The sequence below is a fragment of the Equus asinus genome, chromosome 10, assembly GCF_041296235.1.
Source record: "Equus asinus isolate D_3611 breed Donkey chromosome 10, EquAss-T2T_v2, whole genome shotgun sequence".
NCBI lineage: Eukaryota > Metazoa > Chordata > Mammalia > Perissodactyla > Equidae > Equus > Equus asinus.
Genome location: NC_091799.1, coordinates 12,728,811 through 12,747,558, shown reverse-complemented (window position 1 = coordinate 12,747,558; position 18,748 = coordinate 12,728,811). Strand labels below are relative to the sequence as shown.

The 18,748-nt window shown below is 62.0% G+C and overlaps 2 long non-coding RNA genes across 2 annotated transcripts; both read left to right on the top strand.

The window, feature by feature from the left end:
- The first annotated feature begins 417 nt into the window (after positions 1–417).
- On the top strand, positions 418–4,673 carry LOC139046455 (uncharacterized). The gene is made up of 3 exons (XR_011506554.1): positions 418–822; positions 1,684–1,812; positions 2,005–4,673. It is a non-coding gene; the product is annotated as an uncharacterized lncRNA (long non-coding RNA).
- Positions 4,674–15,756: 11,083 nt separating this feature from the next.
- Positions 15,757–18,508, top strand: LOC139046319 (uncharacterized). Its single transcript, XR_011506180.1, has 3 exons — positions 15,757–15,919; positions 16,375–16,728; positions 17,170–18,508. It is a non-coding gene; the product is annotated as an uncharacterized lncRNA (long non-coding RNA).
- The last annotated feature ends 240 nt before the right edge of the window (positions 18,509–18,748 follow it).

Below are 18,748 nucleotides of genomic sequence, written 5' to 3'. Positions count from 1 at the left end.
AGAAAACTCGGGCTGATGGTTATTGAGATTTATGGCTTCCCTGAGCCTAATTGCCCCGGCATCTTCTTAACAGTTGGCTAAGTGGTGCTAAGATGGACAACAAAGCGAGGTGGCAGCTTGCCCGGCCTCCCCCTCTCTCCCTCCTCCACCCTCTGGCCTCCCTACCCCTTCCCTGCCTCGCCCCCCACCCATTGGGGGTGTCCTGAATGGACCACCGGGCAGGGGGTCAGGGCATCACTGCCCCATCTCGGGAAGGAGATGGGGTGTGAACAGCTGCAGGAGTTCAGGCCTCTGAATGATTTTTGTTCCTACTGCTGTTGGCTCAGGGCCCCAGAGGGCAAGGGGGACAAGGCGGAGGTGGCAATCCTGGCAGGCAGCAGGGCACGCTCTCACTTCCCAGCCGGGGTGCCCTGCCGTGTCTGAGCTCCTCTGAGCCTCCCAGGCTGGGAGGTGACGGCTGTGTTGCAGGGCGTGCTGCCCAGGACAGCACTGCGTTCGCAGGGGGTCCACTCCCCGAGGATCTGCCCTGTGGAGGCAGAAGTGGGACCCAGGGAGCAGCTCAGGGCACATAAGGAAGAGCTTTCTGACTGGCTGCCTCAGTGGGAGTGAGGCACCTGTCTCTGGAGGCATGTAAGGGAAGCTGCATGAGCTCTGGTAGGGGCAGGAGGGGAGTCTTCTGCATCAAGGTGAGCCTGATCTAGGCTTGTTGGCGTTTGTCACAAGCCCTGCAGAGCTTCCGCCTGGGGGCCCGGTCCCCCCTCCTCCCGCACGGCTGCCTGGCCCCTGCCTCCCTCCCTGCTCCCTGGGCAGACAGGCTGACAGGTCAGTGCAGCATGTCCGCCCTCTCTCTCCGCGACCTTCCCAGGCCATCTCCCCGGGGCCTGGGGTGGGCTAGGATTCATGTCAGGCCCAGAGCACCTGGGGGGAGGGCACTGGTGACCGAGGTTGCTGGGCAGCCCCCAGGGGTGGTGAGGCAGAAGCACTGTCCCCCCGAGGCTGGCTTGTGTTCAAGGCCACACGTCTGGAGGTGAAGATGGACGGGGCAGGGGGGCCAGTCAGAGCCCAGAGGGCAGAGTCGCAGTAGCACAGGGTTCCTGCGGGCAGCTGGTGGGTGCAGAGTCTCAGAGGGCCCTGAACAAGGGGCTGGGGCAGGGGGCCCCTCAGGCCCCCCTCAGCCCCACAGGCACTTAGAGGGGCCAGCCACATCCTTCTAGGTGGCTGGGCAGCAGAGCTCACGCGCCCCAGACACGGGGCTGGGCACTGCCCATCCTGACCCCTGGTTCCCCCCAACATCCTGTGGCAAAGGTGGGGCCTGGAGAGGGCTGCGCTCCTCACCTCTCATAGGAGGAAGCCCCCCCTCACCGCCCCGTGCCTCCACTGGCAGAGGGGAACTCCCTGCCCCTCCCTCGGGCTGGGCCCTGGCTGGCGTGGCTGGTGGAGGTGAGCGAGGGCGGCCTCGTGGGTGCTCCCCTCCAGGGCCGCCTGCTTTCTCGTGCTCGTGCCTGGGGCCCCCAGTTCCGGGAAGGAGAGGAAACCAGGGACAGCCCGAGCCCAGCAGCTGGCCCAGCCTGCCAGAGCCGCCGCCAACCACAGACTCAGTTGTTGCAAATAACTGAGTTCTGGGGCAGTGTGTTACGCAGCAAAAACTGCCTCCTATGTGTTGGTGCCGTTCTTATCACCCAGGGCTACCAGTGAAGAAGCTGAGGCTCAGAGAGGTCAGCTCGCTTGCCCGAGGTCACGCAGCTTGCAGGTGGCAGATTGAGAGTCGAACCCAGACCATCTGACCTCAAAGCCTGTGCTCGGGGCCACAGTGTAAGTGCCGCTCTGCCTTTCGATGGCTCCTGGGGCCCTTGGGGAATCAGGGGCAGGCCTGCGTGTCAACAGCCTTGGACAAGTAAGGGAGCTTTGCAGCCCACAGGACGCAGGGCGCAGGCCCTGGTCTGAGGGGACACCTGGGCCGGGGGGCCTTCAGCGGTCTCCCCTGTCCTGTCTCCGGATTTGTAGGTTCTGTAGCCAGACATCAAGACCCGACAACCTGTCAGACGGGCCCTGGTGACTCTGTCCTGGCCAGGACCGCCCCTCTTTGTCCTGCAACACCGTCATGGCCTCCAGCTGATGCCCCGGCCACGTCTCGCCTGCAGTCCAGCCTCCGCCCTGCAGCCCGAAGCATCTGCCCAAACCATGGATCCGACCCTACTACACTCCGTGGCTCCCCAGTACCTCATCCCACGAGGCCCTGCTGACCTGCACGAGCCTACCAGATCACCTCTCTCACCGCACACTCACAACACCCTCACACACTCACAACACCCTCACACACTCACAACACCCTCACACACTCACAACACCCTCACACACTGTCACACTCACAATCACATCCGCATGCACGTACATATAGTCACATTTATAGACACACAGTACACACTGGCTCACACCCTCATCACACTCACACACACTCAGTCTTCAGCCCCAGCGCCCAGGCTCGCTCCAGCTCCTGGCCTTCGTACCTGTTCTTCCTCTGCAGGAATGCCCCTCCCCGGCCCCTGCTTCACCTCGGCTTGGCGATGTCGCCTCCTCCAGGAAGGCTTCCATCCCGGCCTCGCCCAGCACAGCTTCCCACGTCTCAGCACATGTTCCAGGCATTTCCGTCATTGATCACAGGCCCGATGCCAGGACACAGCAGGCGCCCATTCAACGTTACTGGATCCCTGTTTACCATTGAGGGCAGCTGGGAGGGTGGCTCAGGCCCTCCCAACCAGGAGTGAGGGGTGGTCTCCCTGGGGGGGCTCCCCAGGCCCAGCCTCCCTGGGTTCCTCTGGGCTTCCCCGCCCAAGGAGTCAGCGGCTGGCCGGGACCTGGGGGCTGAGGCCACGTGCAGTCTGTCCTCAGGGTCTCCAGCCCCATCAGCGGCTGTGGTCCCCACACTGCAGTGCCCCACCTCCTCTCTCCCCAGGAACAGGATCTAGAGTAGGATCTAGAATATTCCTTCCCCCTAAGATCAGAAGCAGGCGCGTGATGGAGCCAGGAGGCCCGAGACCACACCGCGCCATTGCGGATGGTTAGCCCGTGCCCTGAGTGTGCCGCCCAGCACCCAGGGGTCCAGAGAGGGAGGGGTGAGGCCTCCCTGAGGCAGCGGCTCCCAGGAGCCCCACAGACCCCTACTCCCCACGGAGGTGGGGAATCGTCCTGGCCTACCCCAGGCGTCCGGGTGCGGTGGGCCCTTGTGGGGAGTGGAGGGGAAGGGCACCCGTCTCCAGGGAGAGGGTGCAGGGGGGGTGAGGAGAGCCCGAGGGACGGGCGGCCTGGGTTTCCTCGAAGGCTGAGTCACCGGTCTCGGAATCTGGGCCTGACTCTGGACTGCCGGGTCAGGACTTCTTGTCTGGCGTCTTCACCTTCCCAGCTGGAGAATCTGCGGAAACACCCCGACTGTTCTTGGCTGAGACATGGGCCAGAGCGGGTGGTAGAGTACCTCCGGGCGGGATGGCGGACGGGCCCGGGTACAGGGCAGCCAAGGCCTGTGGGGACGCATGGAGCTGCCTGTTGTCGGGGGCTCTGTAAACGCAAGCCTTCCCCAAGGGCACGCTCACTGCCATTTTCTCTCCCTGCCGCCCCCGAGTGCACGGCCCGGGGGGAAGGAGACATGGCTTTGCACCAAATGTGTCTCTACGTGCTCTGGGACGCTGGGGGCAGTGGCCTCATCATGCGCCACGGCCCCAAGTAGGGCATGGCTTCTGGAGAGAGAGAGGGTGTCAGGGCCGGCTGCAAGGCGCACCTTGGGGACAGGACAGCGGCTGCATCCTCACGATGCACAGACGGCCCCTCAAGCTTACGGGTGGGGCTTTGCTGCGGGGGTGTTCCGGCAGCTCTGGACTGTCATCCATCCCAGGTGGTTATTGGGCACCTGCCCCATGCCCAGCCCTGTGCTGAGTGCAGGAGAGATGGGTGAACAGGCTGGGGGAGTGGCCGGTCCGGCGACAGGGCGAGCTTTGCCTTCTAGAAAGCACAGTTCTGATGTCCGCCAGGTGAACAGATCACAGGGGCAAGATCACAGGCCGGAAGGGGCAGAATGTCCAGGAGAGAGGGGACAGGGGCTGAAGGGGCAGGGAGGGACTCACGAGAAGCTGTGTGCCTTTCATTGAGGACACTGGGAATAAAGGACACATCCGAGGTTTCTGTCCAAGCGGCTACGGGAGTCACACACCAACACCCAGCAATTCTACTTCCAGGCACGTGCCTGATGGAGATGAGCATCTGGGGCACCAGCAGGCGCTGGCAGCCACTTCAGCCTTGCCTGTGACAGCCCCGAGCTGGAGAGGACCCAAGCATCCTTGTGCAGTGGCACAGAGAGAGAAACCCAGATGCGGTCCCAGGTGGGGCAGCGACGCCTGCCCACAGCATGGCGGGGCTCCTGCGGGAGCTGGCGACTGCAGCCAGACCTGAACTGAGCAGCGAGCCCGTTGTCTAAAGTTAGAACAGCAAGGGGCTGGCCCCGTGGCCGAGTGGTTAAGTTTGCGCGCTCCGCTGCAGGCGGCCCAGTGTTTCGTTGGTTCGAATCCTGGGCGCGGACATGGCACTGCTCATCAGACCACGCTGAGGCAGCGTCCCACATGCCACAACTAGAAGAACCCACAACGAAGAATACACAACTATGTACCGGGGGGCTTTGGGGAGAAAAAGGGAAAAATAAAATCTTTAAAAAATAAAAATAAATAAAAAAAATAAAAAAAAATAAAGTTAGAACAGCAAGAGGGATCCAAGGCAGTAGGAGTCAGGACGTGGCCTGGGGGCAGGCGTGGAGGGAGGCGGGGGGCTTGGGGCCATTGCTGGGGTAGGAGGAGTTCTGTTCTTGCCTGGGTGGTGGACATGCAGAGCGTGATTCATGACAAGTCACTCATTTTGTGGGCACATTCCTGTATGTCTGTCGAGATTTCTGTCAGTCACAGAGCCATTGGCCTGTCTCCCTGGAGACGGGGGTCAGAGTCTCTCCAGTCTGGTCGAGGCCTCCCCCTCCCCCAGGTGGGGTCCAGAAGCCTCTGTGGGGGCTCAGGGGAGGGGAGATGGGGGTGTGGAGGAAACGATGCCCTCGGTGGGGTGGCCAGCCAGGGGAAGGGACCCCCGGAATGGCAGTGGCTGCTCAGCCTCCCCCTGGACCCCGCCGGCACGGGCGCTGGGCAGCTGCAGGGGAAAAGAACGTTCTCAGGCTATCTGTGCCCTAGCTACCAAGGGAAACCTCGGGGAAAAGAAAAAGCTCCCCAAGCAGACCCAGCACGGGACACAGAAGCTGCCACTCAGGTGAGGCTTGGCGTCGGCACCCGGCGTGTGCCCGTGTGCACGTGTGCGTCTGTGAGCAGCTTACACAATGCACACAATTGCCTCTAAAGAAACGGACGTGTTCTTTAGAAAGAGGATGCATTTTTGAATTTCAATTGGCTGTCTCAACAATGTCCGTTTAATTAGTGTGTTTTGAAGGGGAAATGAAGGAGAATTATAATTCATCCGAGAAAACGGTTGTACGTGCTCAGCTCTTCTCTCGGGTTCCAGAGGAGCCACCGCAGGTCCGGCAAAGCCTGAGCCCAGAGCCGTCCAGGCCAGAGGAGGGAGGAAGATCTGATGTGGCCCCTGGGGCTGGGGACGCTGAGAGAAGGGTGGGTGGGGTGACGCCCATCCTGGGTGCTGGGCAGAGCGCTGGGCGCTGGGACATGGCGGGAGCAGACCCTTGATGACTTCTTAATCCAGGAGCCGTGGGCGGTGGCAACCTGAGTCAGTAGGAGAACAAGGACCCACTGGAGACCTGGGTTCGAATCCTGGCTCTGCCACCGTTCCCTGCCAGAACTCACCTAGACCCGGCTTCCTCATTTGCAAAATTTGTAAAAAGGTAGTGATGACCGTGAACCAAATAAAACGATGACCAGGAAAGGGCCTGAGAAAGCGTCAGGTCCTGGAGGAACGCGGCGGTCACGCGCCTTGAAGGATCCTGGGACCACTCTCTGTCCCATGGGGGCCAAGGGTTTGTCCAGTTTCTCTCCAAGTGCGAACACCCTCTCCCTTCCTAGAAGTGGCCAGGTGCCCTGGGGCAGGGGCCTGCGGCCTGTGCTCGCTGGGTGCTCCTGCGCACCTCCTGATGGCTCGAGGCCACATTGCAAGGAGGCCGGCTCCCTGCAGGTTCCCCCCCACCTGCCCAAATTCCGGCTCCCACAAGGGGCTCACTCCACTGGGCTGAGCCGCCCGTGCAGCCCGGGTGAGAACACCATCGCTCTCTGCCGGGCCTGTGGGGTGCTGGCCACGCCACTGCACGACTCTTCTCTCCACCCCTCAAGAGCCCGGGTCTCCTCCCCAGCTTGTGCCCCTCCCAATGGGACCCCAGGGCTGTGGCCTGGGCTGGTGGGCGGGGAGCCTTAGGTTTCTCCCTCCCACCTGCCTGCCGCTCCGCTCCCTGGGCGCCAGCCTGCACAGTGTGCCAAAGGTCTGTGGCATGTCTTGCCCAATGCGCTCGGGAGATGAGCTCATGTTGGAGGGGGTAGCTCAGGGGAAGGAGCGGGGGCCCCAATTTCCAGAAAAGCAGTATGCCTTGCTCAGGAGGGTGCCAGGCAGTCGGCACGTCCGGCGTCCCAAAGGAGCCCCCTCCACTGACAGCCTCACTGCCCAACGAGGCAGCGGCTGCCCCTTCCTGAAGGTCCCCCAGGCAGATAGCCCCTGGTTCAGCAGAACCGTCACTATTTCACTGGGAGGGGAAGGAGCTGGAGGTGCTGGCCTGCGTCGGCGTTGGCATCATTGGTCATGACTGGCTGGCTTCAGTCCCCACTGTGACTCCAAGCCCCTAGCTGCTCTGAGGAGGCGGCCACACACGGGGGATCCCTGCAGAGCCGGGTCCCGGGGTGCTAGGGACCCCAAGCTGCTATCCCCGCTGTGGGCTCCCTCTGTCAGTGCCCTCGGCCCCCCCAGCCTTGGGCAGCCGTTCCCCGATGGCTGACCTGCCCACCGCCCCGTCTTGCCCCCTCCCTGCCTGGGCTGCCGGCTCTGCCAGGCGCTATGTGCCCTGGGCTCCTCGCAGCTGCCTCCCGGGCCGCTGGCTTCCCCGCTCCCATTGTTGGCACCTGGGAGGGTTCCAGCTCCATGCCGCATGAATAGCGCTGCTATAACCATCTTGGCACAAGCCGCTTCTTTCCCCTCCCGATCACGTTATTTCCCCCTTGCAAGGGTTTGGGCTTTTTCCCCAACACGTTTGCTTACGCACCCAGGAGCTGGCGGGATGCCTCCTGGGAGAAGCTGGCGGGCACCCAAGCTGCCGAGCCACGGCCTCCTGCTGCAGATCAGCCCATCCTGGGTGCACGGGGCTTCCGCCTGCATGCCTGGCATGCGTGTCCAGCTCTGTGTCCAGTACCGTGTATGCACATGGCCTCAGTGAGGCGAGGACCAGCATCTCCATCTCACAGATGCAGAAACTGAGGCTGAGAGGGTCAACACGCACACACACAGGTGCCGGGGGCAGCCGATTTGACCCAGGTCAGCCTGACTGCAGGTCAGGGGTTGCGACCAAGACCCCAACCTGGCGACCTCCTTCTGCACACAGAGTGTCCAGTGTCCACTGCAGCTCCTGTCTCCCTGGCCTGGAAGGCATGTTCCACGTGCTGCCCCATTCCCCAGGAAGTGCAGCTCCACCGAGCCGTGCCTCCCCCTGGCCCGTCTCCCACACTCTTCACGGGGCGCAGGCCCTCCAAGAGGCAGGATCACCCCGGCTGGGTCATCTTGGGCACTCGCCACTCGGGGGTGGTCTGAGCAGCAGAGAACTGACTCCCTGGAGGCAGGCCATGTCTGGAAGGCCACTGCTCTCCCTCCAGCACCCTGGCCCCCACAGACGGACAGGTGGACGAATGGACAGATGGCCGGGCAGCTGGTGGATACGCAGTGGGACGTGTCACAGAAGCCTCCGGAAGTGCTAAGGCTGTCCTGAAACGGAGACACGGTGTCCGAGGGGAGGGGGGAGCAGACCGCACGCCCTGGCCGCATATGAGCGGGGTGAAGGGCCGCTTGTGACAGGACTCACTCCTGGGAAGGACGTGACAGACACACGCCCCGTGCAGCCTGACCCTCTCCTGCACCGTGGCCAACGCGACCAACGAAACAGGGCTCCTCGTCCCGCTGAGCCCGGCTCCCTCCCTCCCTGCAGACAAGACCCTCAGATTGCAGTGGGTGCTGGAGACCTGCCTGGCCATCAGCTGCAAGTTATTATTGAAAACTTGGTAACGGAGACCCAAATTTGCCAGCCCCACCAGCCTGCGGGTGTTGACAGAGCCCCCAGATGGGGCAGCTCAGACACACGCTCTGCTTGCTCCCACTGCCCGCCTACTGCCCTCACGGACACTGACCGGCCCCAAGGAGCTCGGAGTCCCCACAAAGGCTCCAGGCTGCCAGTCGCGTCCCAGCCCGGCGCAGGTGTCATGCTGCAGGTAGCCCAGCCACTGCACCAGGCAGATGTGCTCACACCCCGGGGCTGCAGGAGCCCTGGGTTCCGGGGTGCACTCTCCAGCGGTGTGCGCTGGGGGATCTGGGGTGGGGCCTGGAACCCTGCGTTTTTCACGAGCAGGTGCAGGGCTCTGGGGCAGGCCCATGTGAGAGCACGGCCTGGATGGTCCACACTGCTGGCTGGGTGCTGCTCGTAGCCCCCTACCCACCACGGGAAAGCTCTTCCCTAAGCGAAGAGCCAGCCACCCGAGTGTCCCCAGGCCCCACCAGCCTGGGGTGGGGTGTCCCTGCGATGACAGTCACAGCTGCAGGGTCCTGCCCCCTAGTCTTTCTCAAGATGTGTCCCTGTGGAGGGAGTCTCCCATTTTGCTCCCCCTGGGTGGCCAGGTGCTCACCCGGTGGGGCCTGGCTGGTCCTCGCCCGTCGCTCTGGGTGAGCCCTCCCTCCCGCCACCTGCCCAGCTCCAGTCCTACCTGATCATGAGGCAGCCCACCTCGGCCCAAGTGGTCTTTCTGAGCCCTTGGTCACTGGGCCTCATCAGCCCCACTTGGGACCCAGCATCCATCACTGTCCCCAAACAGCTGTATCATTGAAGGACCTGCTGGGCGCTCAGCCGAGGCCCAGAGAGATTCCTGGCTGGGTGTCCATGTGACCCCATGTTCAGGAGGTTGAACCACTGGCTCTCAGTTGCCCCCTCGAGTCTGAATCCCAGCTCAGCCCCTTGGAGCTGTGTGACTTTGGGCAGTAACTCGGCCTCTCTGGGCCTCATTTCCTTCCCCTGTGAAATGCACAGTCATGCACCTGCCTCTGGGGTGTTGGGAGAACTGTGGGAGGACAGAAAGCATGAGGCACAGAATAGGCCCTTTAGGGCGATCATTTGCCCTGTGATGTGGGGACAGCGCCCTCCGTGGAGTGCGGGTATGAGTTGGAATGAGACAGGAGGATGGCAGCCAGCCGGCCGGCCTCGGGGCCAGGATGCAGGCCTACCCACAGATGCGCTCTGTGCTGGGAGCCACCGCCCGGGCCGCCTCCCAGGTCGGGCCCACCCGCCAGCCCACTGCGGCTGCCCGCACGTCGCCTCTGCCCGCCAGGCTCCTGGCCACACACAGCCCGTATTTCCCCCGCTGAAAGTCAACAGGCCGGTTTTAGCAAATGTGGAAGCCACAGAACAGCAGAAAAGTGTAAACAAACTGTGCGGAGGCCACCCCCACCACCCTGCCTCCAGGATTTGGCTACCCTCTGGACTATTCCTTTTGAGCCTACCTTCCACTTGTGATCATAAAGGCCCCAAGCATTTCCTCTGCACTGGGAGCCATGCCCGGGGCCTCTATCCTCACGACAACCTGCGGCCTGGGGCCTGTTACAAAACTCATTTCTCAAATGGGGAAACTGAGGCTCCAGGAGGCCCCTGGGGGCCCATGGCCCCTGGGTGTGAACCCCGGTCCACCCCACCGCCAGCCAGGCTCTTACCCGCCGTGGGACCCAGCAAATGCGTGTGAACAGTGAGCGTATACAGAGAGGAGAAGGGAAACGGCCAGATCTTCTGGCAGGTTCCAGCTGCCCAGAGCATTTCAGAGGCCGGTGGCACGGCGACGCTAAGTTGCTTTCCAGAGGAGGGAGACGAGGGGACCAGCTCCTGTCGCCTGTGCCCAGGGAGGGGCTAAGGCTGCAGCTCTTGCCACGGGCCGCCCCACCCCTCCTATCGCCGTCAGGTGGGCTCAGTTGCGGGGGGCCCCTGTTCCTCCCGGGTTTGTCCTTTCTGACACAGCGGCTTGCAGCCGGGGCCGAGGCTCTGAGGAGCTCCCGCATGAATCACCCTGCGGCAGCTCACAGCACACCCAGTGACCCTCCTGCCACTGGCCTCAACCCCACCTCCCTGTCCGCCCCCCACTCCGCCTCCCCTGGGCCTGCCTTCCCGGCTCGATTAGCCGATTAGCAGCCTGTGCAGGGGCTGTCTTCCAGGTGCACATTCCTTAGAAAAATGACTTCATTATCACCTTGGGCAGCTCGGAGTTGGGGGAGGGACCCGTGTGGCTGAGAGAGGGCAGGCGGGGTGGACGCCACCTCCTGTACCTCCTCCAGCGGCTGGGCCCTGGGGGGCAGGAAGGCCTGGATCCCATGCGTGCAGGGCCCCTACCCGGGCCGGCCTGACGGAGACGGATCTGCGGGCCCGGGGGCTGGAGGGGAATATTACATTATGATAACAAATCACCGCACTGATTGGAACTTAATTACGTCTCTTTTATCTTGGTGACAGTCACGCACCTGGGCTCCAGCCGGCTGGTGGGGGCGCGGGGGCGGGGCCTTAGCCCCTGGGGATTAATGAAGCTGAGCCCCCCCACCCCCCGCACCCTGAGGAAGCCACAGCTGCCCCCTCCCCCTCTCTGGGGCTAGGGAGACAAAGGGGGCTTCCCCTGCAGGAGAATCCAAATCATCAGGGTCTTGGCAGAGAGGGTGGGTCAGCTCAGGGCAGGGGGGTTCGGGGGTCTGCCCAGTCCTTAAACAAACACAGGGGCAGACTCTGGGGCAGAGTGGCTGAGCCGGGGCCTGACCCCCGAAGTGAAAAGCCACGTTGCCAGAACCTCTCGCCCCCGCTGACCACAGAGCAGCCCTGGGACGAAGGGTGTCCCATACGGGGCCAGCAGGTGGACAGGTGGACTCAGATGGCTTCTCCACACCCCAGGATGGGACAGGACAGGACAATGGGGTGAGACAGGTCTGGGGAGGTGGAGCAGGCAGCACAGGCTCCCAGGAGCAAAGACTGACAGTGGCCAAGTCCCGTGCAGAGAGTAGAATCCTACTAATAATCACCTTTTGAGGACAAACATATTCCATGGACTTTTCCGGAATGGCTTTAATTTGAGAAATTTTGGCCCAGGAGCCAATGAAATCCCGATATTCTGGAGTTCCCATTGCAGCCCTGGGGCTGCTTTTTCCAGCCTGGGGAGAATTCAGATCCCGGAACGTGAGTATTAACCACTGGGGCCTTGGCGACGGCCTCGCCTGGGTCCTTGGTGAACGGCAGGGCCCTGGGCGAGTCGTTCCTGGGTCTCAGTCTCCTCATTTGGAGAGTGGAGTGAAGACCCTGAGCCCCCAGGGCTGGCACAAGGCTATGGCGTTAGAGCCGTTTCAGTTACGTGACCCAGGGCAGGGGTCCCAGGACCAGGTCTTTACAATGTTGACTCACTGAAGCCTTCAGCAGACACTACGAGGATCCAGTTATTGGCCCCACTGTACAAATGTGGAAACTGAGGCACAGAGAGGTAAAGTCCTCTACCCAAGACCACACGGCTGCTAGGTGGCTGAGGCAGGACCTGGGGAGTAGGGCCCTGGTGTCTGCTCTCCAGGGCAGCTCCCCTGTCTGCGGAGTCTGGTGAAGCGCAGGTGCCTGAACAGGCAGATGCTGTGGGTATTGTTATCATCTATACGACAATGCTTCATTCATCGAACATCAAGGATTCTCTCTGCCTGGCGAGACATGGGATAAACGTGGAGGAAGCACATATTTGGGTTGGAGAATATGGTTCCCATGCCGCCCGGGGCCTGGGCTCATGATCCAGCGCGACGCAGCCCCGGGGCTTTCCTAACCCTCTCTGGCCTCTCTTGGGGTAGAGCTGCTCTGGGAGCTACTTTGCCCTCCCCTGGAGAAGCGGGAGTTTGGGAGAGCATTGTCACCCGGCAGGCTGCCTAAATCCTGGGCTGGAGGCCCGAGGGGCTGTGCACACACTGTCCCTCGCAGTTCCCAGGGATGGCTGCCCAAAGGCTGCCGAGGGCGCGCAGGCGTTGGCCTCCTGATGGACGTGCTGGGGCGACCCCGGCAGAGTTAACACCGTTTCATAGACTGGCTGATGGCCACTGAGTCATCGCACAGGGCGATCCGTCAGCCAGGCGGGCGGCTGATGGCAGGAGCAGAGGACGATGTCATTGCTTTGGGGACGGGGGACGGGGGGGTGGGGTGCCTCCATCTTCCACCCAGTTCCCGGCAGGGGTTGGACATTGCTGTGTGGGGAGGGAAGGGGGGTAGGCGATTCTGCTCCAATATGAGTGTTCACGCAGTATACATGTGGGTCTGCGGGTGCGCCCTGCAGATGCGAGTGTGCATGGGGTGCACATAGGCCTGTGGGGTGCGTGTGTGCTTGTACCCTGAGTGTGTCTGGGGCACCCAGGGGCCCGTGCAAACGTGCCGTTTCGGCCTGTATCTGTGGCTGCGGTCCACATGTGCATCTGAGGGTTTGCGCGTGAACCACGCTCGAGGGAGTTGAGGCATGACTGAGTTGGACAGGGAACCCCCATCTGTCATCAGATCTGCTACCAGCCAGATCCAAGCCTCGGTCCCCTGATCTGAACACGATGATGATGACAGAGCTGAGGATTCACAGAGACAGGATGAAGCCCTCACGCGGAGACACACAGAGGCCTCTGCACACGGAGCCCATGTCATTGTTGGTGGCTGCATACACAGAGCATGTGCTGGGGTGGTGATCGGTCAGGGTTCTCCAAAGAAACAGACCAATTGTGTATGTGTGTGTGTGTGTGTGTGTGTAAAGGCAGAGAGAGGGGAGAGATTTGTTATAAGAAACTGAGTCACGTGATTATAGAGGTTGAGAAGTCCCACGGTCTTCCCTCTGTGAGCTGGAAACTGGAGAGCCGATGGTGTGAGGTCCAGTCTGAGTCTGCAGGCCTGAGAACCACAGAGCTCGTGGCATGATCCCCATCTGAGGGCAGGAGGAGACCCATGTCCTAGCCTAGTGGTCAGGCAGAGAGAAAATTCTCCTTTTCTCAGCCTTTTTGTTCTATTCGGGCCTTCAACTGATGGGACGAGGCCCACCCACATGGGAGAGGACAATCTGCTTTACTCCGTCCACCTTCAGATGCTGACCTCATCCAGAAGGGCTCTCACAGACACACCAGAATCACATTTAACCAAATACCTGGACACCCCACGGCCCAGTCAAGTTGACACGTAAAATTAACCATCATGGGTGGGTTGGTGCACAGATGAGTGGCAGCTCATACCTGCTTGTGTGGGCTTGTACATGGGTGTGCAGATGTGTGCGAGCACATCGATTTCCTCGCTATGTGCAGATCTACACACTTGTGCATGAGCACAAGTGACTAGGACTGTGAGTGTGCCTGGGGGCACACCCTGTGCGTGCAGATGTGTGTACGCTCACGTGCCCACACGTGGACTGTGGTGCAGCCTTGTCGCATCTCGAGACCACTGGTTATTGGTGTAATTCCTGCCTGCTCGGCTCCAGTAAGCTTCTGGTGGCCCGGCTGTCCCTGGACCGCTGCGCAGACACTGGCGTTGAGCTCAGGGGTCCTGATTACACCAGGGGTCCTGCTGGGCCTCCACCTGCCAATGGGGATGCTGGCCTCAGATGGGCTCTGGAACAGCCTGGAAGCTCCAGAGAGGCTCCCTCTGCCCCAGCCACCAGCGAGGGGTGGGCACACATGCAAACAGAATCGGGGTGCCCAGAGGCCACATCCCCGGCCGCCCAAAGACGGCTGGCAGCTCACAGCAGCCACCTGCCACGGCCTTTCACTGAGGAGTAAACCGAGGCCCTGCCGAGACAGCACTGACCTGTCTACCCTCCAGCTCACAGCACTAAATTTGTTCCTGACGCACAAGGGCACTGGTCTGGGGCAGAGGCGGGAGCCTGTGCCCGGAAGCACCTCCCAGCCGTCTCCATGGCACAGTGGTGGGGGCGGGGCTGGCACGGAGTCAACCCTCCGCCAAGGAGAGACCAGAGGCCACTACCACCCTCCTCCGTCCAGCCCCTCCAGGGCCTGCATCTCCATCTCCTGTCCTTTCCCAAGGAGAGGCAGCCGCGGTGAGTGAGCCGAGCAAGTAGACTTTCGGAGCCCTGGTTCCAGAACGGGATGGGCCAGGATTTAAATCTGAGTCTGGGGGCTTTGGGAAAGTCACTTCCCTTCCCCGTGCCTCAGTTTCCCCACCCTGCCTTGGAGGCCTGGGAGAGCATCAGTGACCGGGAGTTGAGAAGCTTGTACGGTGTGAGCCAGGTGGAGGCTGCGGGCCCCCGTGCCTCCAAGGTGCCCTGTGGAGGAGAGCGTGGCGGGGTGGGGGTGGGGGGCCGGGAGTCGCTTCCCAGCTTTGCCTCTCAGGGTGGGGAGGACTCAGTGAGGTCACACCATGACTAACGCTTCTTGTATGGGTGGACACACTTGTGTTGGGCGGAGGGGATGTCACAGGGCATCTCGGGACCCAGGTGTCCTCATCTCAGTCCATGGGTCCCTCATCCCGCCTGCTCAGAACCAAACGGCTGTGCTGAAAGGCCCTCCCCGCTGCCACTGTGAACTGCTCCTGGAATTCAAGACGGCTGGACGTACACCACCTTATGCTGCCGTTCTTCCCCTCCGAGGTCTGGAGGCTGGCGCACAGGACGCCAAGGCCGCCGTAGGCCACCCTGGTTCCCTCCCTCCCCTGTGACCCTGGGCTCCAGGCCGAGTGGGTCCGAGATCAAGGGCAGATGGCTCAGGATGGTCCTGGTGGGGCCTGGGGGGCACATAGAGGCTGGAGGAGGTCTGGGGCATTCTGCTTGGTGATGCCCCTCCCCAGCTCAGCGTGAGCTCTTGGAGACGCAGCTCCACCCGGGGAGGAAAATCACCCACGCCTTCAAATTCAGATGCAAGGATGAAAGGCGAGCAGGTCTGGGGCTAGTCGTCCAAACCTGAGGTGGGGGGCTGGGTCTGGGCTTTCCTGATGAGGCCCCTGGCAGTCCCGCCTCGCCTGGCACCCTCCCTGACCGCCCTCCCCTCCTGGGACCCCACCGGCCCCGACCCCATCCCGCACTCCAGCATCTGTGCTCGTCACCACCTGGGTCCTGCCTCTTGGATTCAGCGCTGGTGCCGTCTGTGCAGCTCACTGCCATCCCCGGCGCCCCACTCTGGGCACAGCCGCCGAAGGCATCTAACGAACGTTGGCTGAATGAATGAATGAACGAGCGGACGAGCGTGTCTGAGGTCTGGGGCTTGCTTCCCCTGTGTTCTCTCTGGTTCCCTCTGGAGCCTCGTCTTCTGCAGCTCTCCCTCCCACACGGCCACCCCCCCACCCCCAGCCTCCTCTGGGAAGCCTGCCACACGGCCCTGCATTGTGGGTTGATCCAGGTTGTCCCCCAGGCTCCAGGCTGCTGTCTAACCCGCCTTCCGTCACCTTCCAAAGAGACGGTCTTGTCCCTTCGGGGATGGCGGGGGCTCTGGCTGTCCCCTCTGCTACGTGTGCCTCTCCAGAAGCACCTGCTGTGAGTGGGGCCCAGGGAGGTCACACAGCCAGACAAGGGCGAGGCCAGGGGGACCCCAGGCTGTAGGACCCCTGGGCTGTGCTCGTGCCCGGCTGTGGCCCACTCTGTGTGGACCCCGGTGCCCAGCAGGTGCTCGTCTAGCTGCTTGTGCCTGGGTGGATGCGCATCTTCACCGACGTCGGGAGCGAAGGCAGGTCAGTCAGTTCACATTGGGATGAGGATCCTGCGAGGCCTCCACCGTTGATCCATAGCTGGGTGGAAACACATAATTGCAAACACATGTGTCAGGATCTGTCCGGGAGACCCAGGTGGGAGGCAGAGGAGGCACTGGTCAGGGAGGGGGTGACGCTGGAGCCAAGTTTGGAAGGAGGCATGGGGGTTCCTATGGACCCAGAGCCAAGTGGAGGGGTCTGCAGTGGAGCAAAAGCGGGAGCAGAGAGACAGCCGTGGGGAGAGGTGGGGCCAGGTCCCGGGGGCCTCTGGTGCCACGGGAAGGAGCAGAGGCCACCGGGACCCCAAGTCTGGCACAGCTATGGGGGGCTGATGAGAGGATCCTGGCCTTACCCCCCCGCCCCGCCCCAACTAGGGGCTGTTTCCATGCACGCATTTCTGCCTCAGTGGGTTTCTTTCTCCTGTGGCATTCGTGTAGGATCTGCTGGCCAGACGGCCCCTCGCCCTGCGCCGCCCCCCAGTCCAGAGTGGAAGCACACCGTTTGCTCATACACGGAAACTTGCACCGACAGGCGGCCACGAGCCGCCTTCACATCCAAACCCCTGTTTCGGGGGAGAACAACACAGCTGACAAGAAGGGAGGGAGAGGGGAAATTCCATTTTTACGCGCCATGGCGGCCGGAGCTCCACGCCCCCCAGGACATGAGCTGCAGCCGGCAGGAAGATGAGCAATGTGGATCCACGTGTGGGTGCGCCTCTGTGGCTGGTTCCCTCGGGCCAGCGCCCTCGTGCTCACGGTGGGGTGACGGAGGCCCTCGGGGCTCGGGGTCCGGTGAGTCACCCTGGTTTCCATTTCAGCTTTGCTCTGGCCGGCGAGCTGCCTCGGGGGCTGGTGGCCTGGCTAGGGCAGGAGAGATGGGGCGAGCCGCTTCCCAAGGCGCCCATCTGAGAACGCGAGTGGGAAGAGTCCCACATCCCGTGCCGTGTGGACGCTGCCCCGCACCCATGTCACCCCTCCCGGCCGACGTCCCTGGCCTGCAACGTGCAGCTTCACCCACCCGGCCTGGGAGAACCTCAGGGGCTGGGCGGGAGGGCTGTGGTGGGCGTCATCTCACAGACCCTCTGGCTGCCTGCGTCCCTTTTCCCTTCACCGCCCCGGTTGCAGCTGCAGTGAAGTCATCTGGGCCGTGAAGGCGGCACGGGGCCATGTCCCCCCCACCCCATGACGCTGGAGGCAGGGGCTGCGGCTGGCTCATTCTCTTTGTCTCCCCAGCCCTGAGCAAATAGGACCAGAGCAAAAATGAGCCGAGCGGACGAGTGAAGACTGACAAACACCCCCAACCGCCTAGAGGCTGCGAGGGGAGAGGAGTTCATTCAATACATGGTGTTCCTGACGGCTCAGGGCGACCTCTGGAACCCAACCCCGGCTGGAAACGGAGTTTCCGGATGATGCTAGGAGGATAGTTTTCATAGACATCCGATCTCCGAGGACCTGCCCCAGCCAGGTGGAAGCGGGCGGCCTGGGTGGAGGCCTGGCTTCCATCCCTCGTGCGGTGGCCGTCCCCTGGAGGAGGACACGTCCGCACCCTGAGCCTCAGCATACCCCAGTCAGTGGCTGAGGCTGCAGGTGTGAATCTCCAGACAAATCTTGCACAGGCGCCCTATATATGGAACAAAGAAAGCAGCTGCCCCGCTGGACCAGGCCAGGAAGTGGGAACTTGTCCTGTGGCCAGCCTCAGCATTCTCCAGGGCATCTATGAGGAACTCCAGGCCACCACCGGCCAGGCTGGTTGGATCTGGGTGGGGTTGTGGAGCCTCACTTCCCGAAACATGCTGATCGTGACCTGCGTGTGCCAGGCCGAGCGCTGGGCACGACAGGACCGGAGAGATGCTTGCATTCAACCAATGCTCCTTAGAGATGGTTCTTCCTGGATGGCATCCATGATGGAAGTCTAGGTGTGGCATGGAGGAGAGTGGGGGCAGCACTTCCCATCTGGGCCCTCCTGGGTGGAGGAATAAGACTACCATGGCAGGCAGGAGCAGGGCCCACGCAACATTGACAAGACTCCAGCTCCTTCCTGGGAGGACAGACGGGGCTCTTTGATCCCAGCAGTTCCAGGGTCACTCTGATAACCAGCTGAGGTTCTGCCATCATCTCCAAGACCTGCCAAGGTGCACCGTACCCTAAAGGGGCACAAGAGGATGCTGCACAGGAGAGGACGACGGGGCGGGACCTATGCTTGATGGCTTTTGGAATGAGGCACCGTGTGGGAGACAGACCCAGTAAGAGGTGGTGTCGGGCACCATATTGGGAAGAGCGCCATATTGGGAAGGGCGCCATGCTGAGGTCCCTGCTGGCGGTCCTTGGAGAGAGGGGTCATCCCATGTCTGATTGCCAGGCTTTTTGTTCTATTCAGGCCCTCAACGGGTTAGATGAGGCCTGCCCACACTGTGGAGGGCAACCTGCTTTACTCAGTTCACTCATTCACGTGTTCATCTCGTCCAAAACACCATTGCAGAAACACCCAGAATAAGGTTTGGCCAAATGTCTGAGGACCCTGTGTCCCAGCCAAGTTGATAGATAAAATTAACCGTCACACTCGTCGTAACGCATCTGCCTGCGTCTCCCTCGTCAGTGAAACAAAACCCTCTCCCCTGCCTGCGCCCTCTGTCCCCAGCACTGACCCAGCGCGTACCAAATATGCCCCCGCCCACCCCTGCAATCACACAACTGCTTCTTGATGAGGACCATGCTGAAGCTCTGGGGACTCCACCTACCCTGCTGTGACTTCTTTTGGGGCCCCTATCCCCAGGGCGTGTGAAGATGTGAAATGATGGCACACCCCAGGCAG